Source organism: Stomoxys calcitrans, chromosome 2 (assembly GCF_963082655.1).
Source record: "Stomoxys calcitrans chromosome 2, idStoCalc2.1, whole genome shotgun sequence".
Lineage (NCBI taxonomy): Eukaryota > Metazoa > Arthropoda > Insecta > Diptera > Muscidae > Stomoxys > Stomoxys calcitrans.
This window is the reverse complement of record NC_081553.1, coordinates 207,402,894-207,417,961: the sequence shown is the minus strand read 5'-3', so window position 1 is coordinate 207,417,961 and position 15,068 is coordinate 207,402,894.

Sequence of the window (15,068 nt, the reverse complement as noted above, 5' to 3'; positions counted from 1 at the left end):
TTGAGGACCAAGCTATCGGACTGTCTGTAGCTGGGCCTGTATGAGGTACAATGTGCACATACATGTTGCAAATTCAATATTTACCAACAATTTTACATTTTCGTCACTTTTGTCAGAGTTCTCTATGACAAAAAAAAGGTTGAGCAGCAGCGGCAGCAGGTTGGAGGAAACAAAAGAAAAAATTTAACATATCTGGGATAAAACATTGTATTGCCATATGTCTGATGTAATACAAACAATACAAAGACTTGAGAGTAAGAAGTATGAGAAAAGTAGATGTTGAACTAAGAAGCAGAAATGGCGTTTTGAGATATAATCAAATTTTAAACTGGAATCAAGGGATCACATATATATATATAACTCACATATAGCATATGTGGGGATTAGAGTACAACATGTATCTTAAACGCATTTCCCAACTTGAAATTTCATACATTATTTTGTAATAATTTTTAACAAAATCTCCAAATGGCTTCAATTTGCTTCATATTGTCATGCCTCGTAGATATATCAACAACAATATTGAAATACAATATTAACATTACAACTTCCCGTGTTGATTGCAATTGTTTTACTACATCAGGCTTTTGACCGATTAAACCAATTTTTACCTAAATTATAATTAAATGCTAAGGCAGCAGTTTTGGATTTCTTGATGGCTGGGATTTTTTTAACTTTTATAAATGTAGGTTGAAGAAACATAAGTAGGTCATATGAAAAATACCACAAAAGTAATACAAATTGAAAACTACAGAAATAGGTGAACGATATAAGTAATTTAATGGATATAATTGGCTCAGCATTAAACGATTGTTTTGAGTTAAAATTTTTCAAGTCATGAAAAAGACGATAGGTTGATGATGTAGGTTGATGATCTTTAACATTGCGTTTTAACCACTTTCAGTTTTATATATAAAAGCTTGTGGTTACTAGCAAGCTGATCGATGCGACGATAAAACCATAGTGCACAGAAATCAAAAGGAAGTCAGAAAGTTTGTATACAGAAGAAGTAAAAGCGTGCGAAGTTTGGTCGGGCCGAATCTTGGGAACCCACCAGTATGGCTTCTGCTAAAATTTATACAAACTTAATTTAGTTGAAGGGCATAATTTTATTTTACATACCAAACTTCTTCAGATTATAGACTTATTTGGACCGTACTTGGCACGGCTGTTGGAAGTAGTAACAGCCCACCGCATGCAAAATTTCACCTACATCGGATAAAAATTGCGGCTTGTAAGAGATTAAGAAGTCAAATCGGTAGATCGGTTTGTATGGGAGCTATATCAGGTTATATACTGATTTGGACCGTTCTTAGCACAGTTGATGGGAGTCATAACGGAACATTACACGCAAAATTTCAGCCAAATCTTACAAAAATTGCGGTTTCTAGGGGCTCAAGAAATCAAATCGGGAGATTGGTTTATATGGGAGCTATATCAGGTTATAGACCGATTTAGACTATACTTGGCACAGTTATTGCCAATATTGAGCTTCTAGAGGGCGCAATTCCTATCCGATTTGGCTGACATTTTGTACAACGGCTTCTTCAACATTCGTGTCAAATATGGTCTGAATCGGTCTTTAGCCTGATACAACTCCCCTATAAGCCGATCTCCCTATTTTACTTCTCGAGCCCCCCAAAGGCCCAATTCTTATTCGATTTGGCTGAAATTTTCACATATACTTCTACTGTGGTCTCCAACATTCAATTGAATTAGTAAAGCAATTATTTTCTTTTATCCTTTGTTTATCTAAAAAGAGATACCAAGAAAGAACTCGACAAATGCGATCCTTGATGGAGATAAGATTCGGCCCGGCCGAACTTAGCACGCTTTTACTTGTTTCTTTATATTTTAGGAGGTTTACTTTTGTAGTGTTCTATCTTGGCCTAATAGTTTCGATGATCAAATTCGATTCGCCTGGCACTAATGTTGGTGAACTTGTCCTGTTCAGGACAATTAGCTCTAGGTATGCAATAATTTCACAGACCGTTAATCCCCTTTTGTTCATTATTTTAGAGGACCATTCGGATGACTAGCTGTTGCAGTCACCTCCGATGAGGTGAGTTGGCTCTACTCTACTCTACTCTACTCTACTCTACTCTACTTTACTCTACTCTACTCTACTCTACTTTACTCTACTCTACTCTACTCTACTCTACTCTACTCTACTCTACTCTACTCTACTCTACTCTACTCTACTCTACTCTACTCTACTCTACTCTACTCTACTCTACTCTACTCTACTCTACTCTACTCTACTCTACTCTACTCTACTCTACTCTACTCTACTCTACTCTACTCTACTCTACTCTACTCTACTCTACTCTACTCTACTCTACTCTACTCTACTCTACTCTACTCTACTCTACTCTACTCTACTCTACTCTACTCTACTCTACTCTACTCTACTCTACTCTACTCTACTCTACTCTACTCTACTCTACTCTACTCTACTCTACTCTACTCTACTCTACTCTACTCTACTCTACTCTACTCTACTCTACTCTACTCTACTCTACTCTACTCTACTCTACTCTACTCTACTCTACTCTACTCTACTCTACTCTACTCTACTCTACTCTACTCTACTCTACTCTACTCTACTCTACTCTACTCTACTCTACTCTACTCTACTCTACTCTACTCTACTCTACTCTACTCTACTCTACTCTACTCTACTCTACTCTACTCTACTCTACTCTACTCTACTCTACTCTACTCTACTCTACTCTACTCTACTTTACTCTACTCTACTGAGGGCGGTAGATCACTTACCAGAATTTCTATTGCGGCTACTGTAATGGCACAGATTCCTGCCTGGAAGACCGTACACTCGTCAGAGATATATTAATTTTGAGTGCGTCGGAGTAAACCGCCGCCAATCCTGGAAAACTGAATTTCCTAATCCAATCGCAACCGGTACCAGATAGTTGGAGATCCTCCCCAGTTTAACCTTCGCATCAATAGCATCCAACATGGAATTTTGGCCACACCTGTCCTCCTTCAACATGCCGAGCTCCTTCAGAATATAGGTCTCAATGGGTTGCATATCCAGCATGACCTCTAGACCTGCCTGCGTTGCGGATCTCAGTGCACCTGTTACCCAAACGCAGGCCAATTTTTAGACCTTCTCGACTTTCCTCGTAAGAATTCTCTTATCCACGGTTCTCCACCATACCAGTGACCCATAAGTCAGTACTGGCCGTATGCATATTGTAAATTTCGCCCACTGAGGAACAGTGGCAAACTTCTCACATGTCAATGATAAGGGTCCTCCTTTTTACAGTCGAGTCCGAACGGCGTGCCGCAGTGCGACACCTCTTTGGAGAGAAGTTTTTACGTGGCATAGTATCTCGCAAATGTTGCCAGCATTTGGAGGAGAAAACCACCGATGAAAATTGTTTTCTGATGGTCTCGCCAAGATTCGAACCCAGGCGTTCCGCGTCGTAGGCGGACAAGCCAACCTCTGCGCTACGGTGGCCTCCACTGGCCGTATACATGCAATAAATTATCTTAAGGACTACCCCCACTTACTACCGAACATCCTTCCACAGACGTAAAAAACGCACATTGCTTGACGGCTCCTTTCCTCCGTACTCCTCTTTCAGGGTAGCTTCTGTTCAAGGACTATGCCAAGGTACTTTGCCTCCTTCCCTAGCAGCAGGGTGAAGTACGGACTGCCTATACTATGTTCTCCTCCTCAAAGATGTCGCTGATGAGGTATCCGCCAAGACCGTCGGTGTTACGATTTGTGTTGATCAGAATCTCCACCGTCTCCTGACCACTCTCGGTGTAAGACCCGTCCTTCCTTCTCAAAGTGCTAGGAGTGCTGGAATTCTTCGAGAGCACTTTGCACTAATGTTTTTCAATCCTCCACAGAATTTCGCCCAGGGACTCCTTGGGTATGTGGCAACAAAGGTTGCCATGAGACTGGGGAGGCAGGTTCAAGGCGCTCCTCTAACTTAGGTTTTTTTTTTTGTTCTGCGGGGGCATGGTAATACCGCGTGGCACTATGCTATATGCGGAGCCATTGAATATACCAGAGGAGTCTTTGCTTGTTGGAGGGTTGGAAGTTGGGTTGGAGACACCCCGCCCTTCCCGGCACCATCCGTATACACGTATGGGTCTAAATTTGATGGGGACACTTAAGTAGTTGTCTTTATTGAATTCCTTGGAAGCAGGAAATGTCATAACCTTCTGGACGGGTGTAGCGTCTTTCAGGGGATTCTAAAGTCACTGGAGACGACTTTAATGCGGGAGCGGCGGCTCGATCAGACTGTCAAGGTATACGTGGACAGTCAGGCGCAGGATTGTGGAGTCTAGACCTCCTCCTCAGTTTAAACTTCGCATCAATAGCATCCAACACGGAATTTTGGCCACACCAGTCCTCCTTCAACATGCCGAGCTCCTTCAGAATATAGGTCTCAATGGGCTGCATATCCAGCATAACCGGTTCGGAGTCGGGGCTACGGTGCTCAACTCCGAACCAAACTCCAACTCCAGCTCAATAGTCCGACTTCGGCCTCAAAAACTCAACTCCGGTCGACTCCGCAGCCCTAGTCAGGCGGCGCTACAGGATCTATCTGCCGTGGGGCTAGTTTAAAGATGCAAAGAGTTTTTCGAACAATGGAAAAGGCTGTCAGGCTTTGCTTGGTGTCAGGTCATTAAGGTGTGGCAGGGAACGAAGTGGCTGACGAGCTGGCCAGGATGGATCACTGATTGCCACAGATCTTGCCTTCTCCAATGTGCGAGCTTCTTGGTAGGCTGGAGGACTTCTACGATGGCAACGCGAATAAGGCGTGGGCTGGTGCTGTAAGTTATAGGCTATCACAGGCCATGTGGCCGAGTATTTTCCGAAACAAAACGTCGCACCGTGGGATGGAATAAAAAATAATATTAAAAAAATGCCATATGAGAACGACTTTGTACATAAATTAACATGGACGGACAGACATACAGACGGATATTGATCGGTATATTTATTAATGGGTCTATCCCTTTTCTCTCATAATACCCCGTACCACAGAAGCGATGTAGGTTATTAAAACCAAACTAATGCTTCCCTAAAGGAATTTAATATTTAGATCTTCTACATGTAGAGTTCCTGTCTGCTTTTAAAAAAGCTACCATATTTCTAGCACGTAAAATTACCAGTCGTTGCAATTTCATCATAAAACTTATTCACATGGACCTCAAAAAGATTTGAGTAAATTTACCGAATAAATGACGGCAAATTTCATGGAGTGCCATCTTGCTGTGCTCTCTTTGCTGCATGGCAAAGGAGCAAACCGAAATACAATGTTAACACATCCTTTGTTAACACATCGAATTGTACAAAATGCGGGTAACACGCAGCAAGGTCCTTTTGTTTTTTGTGATTCATTCTCATGCTACCACCTTGGTGATGTTGCTTGGATGTTTTGTGAGAAAAGAGAAAAATTAAAACTCATAAAAAAGTTCCGAATTGTTGTTTTGTGAAACACACAAAAACCCAAATAGGCAAATTGATGATAAAGAAGGCGCCAGGCAACCCAAAACGATGGACAAAAGGCATAAAAGGTTTATAAATAACCACTTTTAAACTTTAGAGCAGAAAAATCACAGAAAATCACACAGTAATTGTATAGAAAGACATCAAAACTCTGATTTGACAAAGAAAAGAAATTAAATGCTCTGCTGTGTGCATTTAATATGAAATTCAAGAGAAGATTAATATGGCATAGTGGTTGCAGAGAAGTTTCAAAATTGTCTTAGCTTTAGATTCGTGAGGATGGTGTTGCTAGGCGAAATTTTTAGTTCGAATTCCGACTTCTGAAGGTCCTTAAAGCAAATACACTGCAACAACAAATTTCCTTAGAAGAAAGTTGCTCAGGTCAACAATATGAAGGTACCGCCAAGAGTTTTTAACTTGATTTTTTTTTTCATTTCCGCATTTTAAAGCCCTTTTAAGCCTATAACCAATAGTGCCTCTAAATATTAAAATAATTTAGCTTTCAAAGAATTTTCCTTTGCCGTAGCCACAGTTCCCTCAAACGATGGTCGTAATGAATTTCACACTTAAAATCATGGTAAAATCATAAAAAATTATGTTGATGGTCCATAACAGTAGTCTCTGGTTTGGCAAATAACCACCGGCAATAAAAAGCCAAAGAACTCTTTTGGCCACAAATTGTGAATTTTCTTGGAGCTGGGTGGGGGGATAGAAAGGATATTGTTCATCTTGTGGTTTCTTGCCAACAGCAAAAGGGGGGAAGAAAAAGTTTTTGACAAACAAGGCAAAATAACAGCAGATGAAAAAGCAAAACGAAAAGAAAAAACTCTTTAATTAGCTATAGAAATCTAAACATTGTTGTAATGTTTTCGCCGCTGTTTAACCTTCCCCGTTCTCATTCTCACTCCAAATTCCTTTATTCTGGTATCCTGTTGCGAGTCATCAGATAAACAAAAGTGTCTTAGGAAGGGAGGGAAAATTAACTTGTAAATGCCAACTTCTAAGTACTCCCAATCCTGACACGTCATGGCGTTTTTCTTAGCGCCTTTCGTCTTGGTTTGTGCCATCTGACTTCCTTGGCATAATCGCTTTGGTGTTTTTTGTGCTACCTCTTGTCTAGAAGCAAAAGACTGAAAACATCAACGAACAGTGGCTAAACAATTTTGGTTGATTGTTGTTAATATCTGTGGTACACGAAAACTCATACCACCTCTAAGATCAACTGTTTAGTGGAGGTGTACAAGTTCTATATCTCGTTCTACTTTTCTTCAAGGAGTTTTTCCTTAGTGGCTACGGTGGCTATGATTCCCTAAGGGAATCATTTCCTTGTGAATCTTACCGAATATCAGCGATTTACAATCATTTAAGTAAATGGCAAAAGTTTTGCCTTATTTTAGGTGTAAGCAACCATTACCGTTTAAATTGTTTTAATGGTTTTTTAAGTTTTTCTACTCTTTGGTTGTTTTGCTGTTGATTGCTGTTTGGTTTTGCAAAAATTATTTAACTTGCAATAAAAATATTTGAAAAGCCATTCAAAAAGTTTTTTTGCTTCAGCCAAATACATTTGAAAAGAAATTATTTTTGAATACTCAAAGAACAATTAAAGAAATACATGGAAAGTTTTGAGTGAAAGGAAGGAGATTAGAAAATGTTTAAATGTGATTTGTTCTTTTAAGGGAGCTCAAGCATTAGCAAGTAAAAGCATGCTAAGTTCGGTCGGGACGAATCTTAGGAGCCCACCACCATGGATTCTGCTTACATGGAAGCTATATCAGGTTATAGACTGATTATGGCACAGTTGTTGGAAGCCATAATTGAACACTATATGCAAAATTGCAGCCAAATCGGACACAAATTGCGGCTTGTAAGGGCTCAAGAAGTCAAATCGGGGGATTTTATATGGAAGCTACATCAGGTTATAGACCGATTCGGACCTTACTTGGCACATTTGTTGAAAGTCATAACAGAACACTATGTGCTCAATTTTATCCAAATCGGACAAACATTGCGGCTTCCAGAGCTTCAAGAAGTCAAATCGGGAGATCTGTTTATATGTCAGCTATATCAGGTTATAGACCGATTTTGACTATACTTGGCACAATTGTTGGAAGTCACAACAGAATACTGCATGCAAAGTTTCAGCCAAATCAGACGAAGACTGCGGCTTCCAGGAGCTCAAGAAGTCAAATCAGGAGATCGGTTTATATGGGAGCTATATCAGACTATAAACTGATTTGGACCGTATTTGTAACAGTTGTTTGCAGTCACAACATAACACCGCATGCAAAATTTCAGACAAATCGGACAAAAATTGCGTCTTCCAAGGGCTCAAAAGGTCAAATCGGTAGATCGGTTTATATGGGAGCTATATCAGATTATAGACCGATTCGGACCTTACTTGGCACAGTTGTTGAAAGTCACAACAGAACATTACATGCAAAATTTCAGCCAAATCGGATAAAAATTGCGGCGTATAACGGCTTAAGAAGTCAAATCGAGAGATCGGTTTATATGGGAGCTATATCAGGTTATAGACCGATTCGGACCTTACTTGGCACAGTTGTTGGAAGTTATAACAGAACAATATGTGCAAAATTTGAGCCAAATCGGACTAAAATTGTGGCTTTCAGGGGCTCAAGAAGCCAAATCGGGAGATCGGTTTATATGGGAACTATATTTAAATCTGAAGCGTTATGGCCCATTTGCAACCCCAACGACCTACAATATTAAGTATCTGTGCAAAATTTCAGGCGGGTAGCTTTACGCGTTCAACCGTTGTCGTGATTTCGTCAGAGTCTATCTAACCTCATGGCTAGATAGACTCAGAATGGGGCCTTAGACGCATATTTCGATGCGTTGGAAACGAAATGACTAGATTATTATACCCCCATCCTATGGTCGTGGGTATCAAAATGAACCCAAGAAGTTACTTTGAGGAATAAATCCGTAGCGCAGAGGTTAGCATATCCGCCTACGACGGTGAACGCTTGGATTCGAATCCTTGCGAGATCATCAGAAAAAATGTTCATAGGTGGTTTTCCCCTCCTAATGCTGGCAACATTTGTGAGGTGCTATGCCATGTAAAACTTCTCTCAAAAGAGGTGTCGAACTGTGGGCTCGTCTATAAAAACGAGGTCGTGGATATCAAAATGCGTTGCAAACGGAATGACTAGATTATTATACCCCCATCCTATGGTCGTGGTATCAAAATGAACCCAAGAAGTTAATTTGAGGAATAAATCTTTATGAGGCAACCGTAGAGGTTAGCATATCCGCCTATGACGGTGAACGTCTGGATTCGAATCCTCGCGAGACCATCAGAAAAAAATTTCATCGGTGGTTTTCCCCTCCTAATGCTGGCAACATATGTGAGGTGCTATGCCATGTAAAACTTCTCTCAAATGAGGTGTCGAACTGCGGGCTCGTTTATAAAAACGAGGCCCCTTATCATTGAGCTTAAACTTGAATCGTACTGCACTCATTGATATGTGAGAAGTTTGCCGCCGTTTCTTAGTGGAATATTCATGGGAAATTTTGCAATTTGCATCTTCTATACGACAGCTATATCTACATATGATCCGATGTGGACCATATCATTCACGGATGTTAAAAATATACAGCTCTCTACATTGTATACAAACTATTAAAAGAATTTGCTTTAGAGTTTATTTAAAAAGAAAAATTTTCGTTATGGATTTCAAGCGTAATACGGTGAATGCGTTATAATGGGTGATATTTTAGCTCACGCACGTTTCGTGTTTTGTTTCACTGTCAAACATCATTCAGTTTGGTCTATAATTTAACCATAAATCAACTTGCAAACGAACAACACTTGCAAATTATTGAATTTTACTATCAAAATGCGTGCTCTGTTAAGAAAGTTCATAGCGAACCTCTTCCATTTTGCGTCGACGGGCTGGTGGCATCATTGGGCCGTACTTCTTCAAAGATGATGCGAATCATAACGTTACAGTGAATGATGAGCGCTATCGTGAGATGATATCCAACTTTTTTTTTGCCCAAAATGTAAGAGCTTGACTTGCATGTCATGTGGTTTCAACAAGACGGTGCCACACAGCACGTGTTACAATGGACTTACTGAAAGGCGAGTTCGGTGTCTGCCCGTCAGTTGTAATCACCCTTTAAAAATTGACATATTTAGCTGAAATTTTACATAGACCCGTGTTCCTCCATACGCAGGTTAAGTTCTAGAATGGGCCAAATCGGACTATATTTTGCCATATAGACCGATCTGCCGATTCAGGGCCTTAACCCCAAATATGGTCCATATGGGGCTATATTTACACATAGCTGCCATATAGACCCGTTCCGGGTCGTAAGCCGATAACAGGCGCATTAATTACCCGATTTTGCTGAAATTAACAACAATGAGTTTTATTAGATCCGTAGACATTTCAAACCATATTTTGATATATTTGCTATAAAGACTATTTAGGACTATATTTAGGTTTTTAATTCCATAAGAGACGCTTTTTTTACACCTAGGCATCGCGTTATCTGAACCAAATATGGTTCAGACGGGACCATATTCTGATATAGTTGTCATAAAAACCGATCTGCCGATTAAAGGTATCATTGGGCCGTATGCTCAAAAAAGCCTCATTATACCCTACACCACTACTTCGGTACAGGGTATTATAACTTAGTGTGTGTTGTGTTGTGTTTCGAAATTTGGAACAGTGGGTTGTAATTTTTTTCCTATGGTTGCTAAAAGCCGTGCCAAGTATAGTCCAAATAGGTTTTTAACCTGATATATCTCTCATATAAACTGATCGGCCGATTTGACTTCTTGAGCCTCTAGGGGGCGCAATTACTTGGCTGGCATTTTAAACGTGGTATTTTGTTATGACTTCCAATAGTCATGATAAGTACGGCCTATCTGTATCTGTAAATGTATCTCCCATATATTTGAAAAAGTCATTCAAAGAACGTGTCAAATGCGATCGATGGTGAAGGGTTTATAAGTGTCGGCTTGGATGAATTTATCGCGTTTTTCTGATGGACTAAACAAGTCCGTACCTTGCTCACTAAAATTACCCAAAGAGAAAAGTCTATTGGATTGGCATCTGGGTTATTGCAGAGCCACAGTGTGAACGAAATTTAAGTCAGAACATGATATTTTTAGCCACTCATGGTTTAGACGTGCGTTATATGACGGTGACGAGTCTTGTTGGTTCGTCCATAGTCTACGGGTGTGCCCATGGCTCCAGCAGCTTCTAAAGTATTTTTACTTTGCCATCAGGCTCGATGAAAATTATTGGAGAGCGCCCATCGGCTGTAGAGAATGCGATTTTCAGAAATTAACGCAGCCTATCCTTTGCTCGTTCGAGTCTTACTTTTTTTGCTTTAGTGTAAGATCGTGCGCCTTTTGGAACTTATAAGGCTTTACCTTGAGCTCGTTTTTCAGAATATGTTCCATCTTTCCACGGAATGTTTTCAGGTCTTTAACCCGTTAATGGTGTGGATTTAGTTGAATTCGAGCCTTCATTCGTGTTGTTGGAATTTTTTTTTTTGGACCACCACCATGGCTTTTAACAACACTATCGGTATCATCATAACGATTTATTGTGCGATGTATAACATTTTGTTCACTTTGAGGTGTTTGTGTTCGCCAACAATAGCCGGTAGTGATTTTTCGGCATTATAAAACGGAATCACACTATTTCGCTTGAAAACCGGATAACTTTCTTTTTTAAGTAAACTCAGAAGGAAATGCTTTTAGAGGTTTGGAAACAATGTAATGAACTTTTAATAAAACAAATATCATGTGGTAGTCATTTCTAGGTTGACAGATATATCAGTGTGAACTTAATAACATTTCGTGTTAGCTACGATTATGTTGCGTATAAAAAGCTCTGCACGGATCGTCTAAGTTGATGCTCTAGAACTTCCATCCTTTCCAGATATAACATTTATTTTAATAAAATACAAAATATACGATAAAATTGTCTTAAATCTCTTGCCATTTAAAGACCTTATACTATTGCTTCACCTTGTCATCATATGCAAAACTCTTCTTAAGTCGAAGACATAACAATAAAACATTTGTAAAATTAAAACAAACAATCCGCAAAAGTCCCTAAAGTGCCTTTAAAAAATAAATAAAGAAAGCATGACGATAGGAAAGCTAAGTTTTAATCGACAGCCTTCACATTTCCATTCATTGGGTTGGTAGTGTATACAAGCTTCCTTTATGAATTAGAATTGTCATCGTAAATATGAAGAATGGTGCTATAGGAATACAAAAACTGTTGGGATATTCTTTGAACAACTTGACAATGTTACTTTATTCGCCTATTGTTGCCATCATCGATGGGAGGGGTGTATAAGCAAAACAGTTAACAATACAACAGAATTTAGGAGACTTTGCGGAATAAAAATTCAATTCAGGATTCTTATGGTTGTTATATGGCATTTTTTATGATTATTTGTTATTTACTCCTTTTTAACACAAAAAGAAAGTTTTGGGAGGATATTTTGAATGAATATACGAGGGGGGTTATAGAGAGTTTTGATACTATTTGTGGTATTTAAGAGTTCAGAGGAATGAACACTTTTCCGAATTGAAGAAGACGTGTTATAAAAAGTTTGAGAGGATAAGATCTATGAAACTATCTAAGAGACGATGAATATCGACAATGATGATGCTGATGTAGAAGTAATTGTGCAATATGTTTGTCCATTCGGATAAGAATTTCGCTTGTAGGGGCTCAAGAAGCATAACCGGGAGATCGGTTTATATGGGCACTGTATCAGGCTATAGATAGATTCAGATCATATTGAGCACGCATGTTTAACGTCAAAGGAAGCCGTTGTACATTATTTCAGCCAAATCGGATAAGAATTGCACCCTCTAGTGGCTCAAGAAGTCAAGATCCAAGATCGATTTATATGGCAGCTACATCAGCTTATGTACCAATTTGAACCATACTAAGCACAGTCGTTGAAAGTTATAAAAAAAACAATTCATGCAAAATTTCAGCCAAATCGAATGAAAATTGCGCCCTCTAGTGTCTCAAGAATTCAAGATCCAAGATCAGTTTATATGGCAGCTACATCAGGTTATGCACCGATTTCAACCATGCATACCACAGTTGTTGGAAGTCATAACAAAACACTACGTACAAAATTTCAGCCAAATCGAATGAGTATTGCGCCATCTAGTGACTCGAGAAGTCAAGATCCAAGATCGGTTTATATGGCAGCTATATCAGGTTACGTACCGATTTGAACTATATTTAGCACAGTTGTCGGAAATAATAACAAATCACTTTTATGCGAAATTTCAGCCAAATCGGATGAGAATTGCGCCCTTAGTGGCTCAAAAAATCACGATCCAAGATCGGTTTATATGGCAGCTATATCAGGTTACGTACCGATTTGAACTATACTTAGTACAATTGTTGGAAGTCATAACAAAAAACTTCGTACAAAATTTCAGCCAAATCGGATAAGAATTACGCCTAGAAATCAAGATCCCAGATCGGTTTATATGGCAGCTATATCGGGTTATGGACCGATTTAAACCATATACAAAACACTTCATGCAAAATTTCACCCAAATCGGATAAGAATTGCGCACTCTACTAGCTCAAGAAGTCATGTTCCAAGATCGGTTTATATGGCAGCTATATCAGGTTATGGACCGATTTGACCCATACATAGCACAGTTGTTGAAACTTATAACAAAACACCTCCTGCAAAACTTCAGCAAAATCGGCTGAGAATTACGCCCTCTAGTGGCTCAAGAAGTCAAGATCCAATATCGGTTTACATGGCAGCTATATAAAAACATGGTCCGATATGACCCATTTACAATCCCAACTGACCTTCACTGATAATAAGTACTTGTGGAAAATTTGAAGCGCCTAGCTTTGGTCCTATGAAAGTTAGAGTGCTTTCGTCAGACTGACGGACGGACATGGCTAGATCGACTTGAAATGTCATGACGATCAAGAATGTAAAGGGTGATTTTTAAGAGCTATAGGAAATAGGTCTATATAATATAATGTTTGAAGATTTAATGTTTGAAGATTATTTCATGCAATTATTGACCATGACATCGCCTCAAATGGCCCATTTTGGCATACTCTTTCCAACATTTCAGCCATGTTGTCTTCCAATGCGTCAATTAAAGTGGGTTTGTTTATCCCCATAAAAAAATAGTCTAAAAGCGTTAAATCGTTTGATCTAGGCGGGCAATTGACCGGTCCCGAACGTGAAATAGAATATTCACCGAACTTGCCTCTCAATAAGTCTATAGTTACGCGTGCTGTGTGGCATGTGGCACCGTCTTGTTGAAACCATTTGTCATGCAAGTCAAAGTCTTGCATTTTGGACAAAAAAAAGTTGGATATCAGCTCACGGTAGCGCTCAACATTTACAGTTACTTTACGATTCGCATCATCTTTGAAGAAGTACGGTCCAATGAAGCCACCAGCCCATAAACTTTTTCTGAATGCATTTGTAACTCTTGCTATGCTTCTGGCTGATCTTCACACCAAAATCGACAATTCTGCTTATTTACACAGAAAGTTATGTCTTAAAAATCTGTGAAGGACTTTCATATTTAATCCTAGTAAGGTTAAATTAGGAATCTGAAGTTGTAAGAGAAGAAATGAAAGAGACAAAACCCTAGTATCTTGAAATATGGTATCTAAAATTGTTAAAGATGCAAAGAAACTAAAGATTTACAAGAAACATAGGAACCAAATTTCCATTGTTAACTTCTTTACATATGGTAATTTTGCATTTCATACAACAAGAACTTCACGGAATAACCCACGCATCTGATGACATCTAGCTGGCACTTAAATATTGCCCCAAATTTACATATTCTGCTTATAAGTGCAGAGGAGTTTCCTTTGGCTCGGATGGGCGTGGGTTTTGTAACACATCATATGATAATCTCAGATATGATTGTTACAGATATTAGTCTGGGGAATTCTCCCCAACAACCCAACCCGCACAGAGAAGATACATGGCAGCAGTAAACAAATAAAACGACACATTTCCAATCGAATGATGTGAAAATTGAATGAATGTATCGTATGGAAAGAACGTGCAGGCAGTATTCAAAGGATATGGGTGAATGAATGGCAGAAGTTTAACGCGGGTTGCTGCTTGTTGTCATACAAATGCCTCACATGTGTATCTACAGAGAGTTAGACAGACAGACCGACAGACATTTGCATAAAATTGACTAAACCATAAAAAATAATCTCTTCCATGATTGTTTTAAGCATTGTTGTTGTCGGCAAGGGAATTCTCTTTTTTTTTGTCCTCACAGTCCTCTAGTCTTTGTTTGGAATTGCTAATAAATTATTCGTTGCGGTATCGCTATTTTAATTTAAAGAAATTATTTATTAACATTTAAACCTCCTTACTCATCTCTATTGGTTTGTATTACCATTACCATAGGTTAGGGGTATAGAAATCTGTCACTGCGTTTGCAATATATGGTGTTGGTGTGTGGTGTTCCATCCAATCAACCTGGTGCCGTGACCCATAGATCGGAAGGAATTTTAGATGGTGCTCCGCTCCTAACCAAACA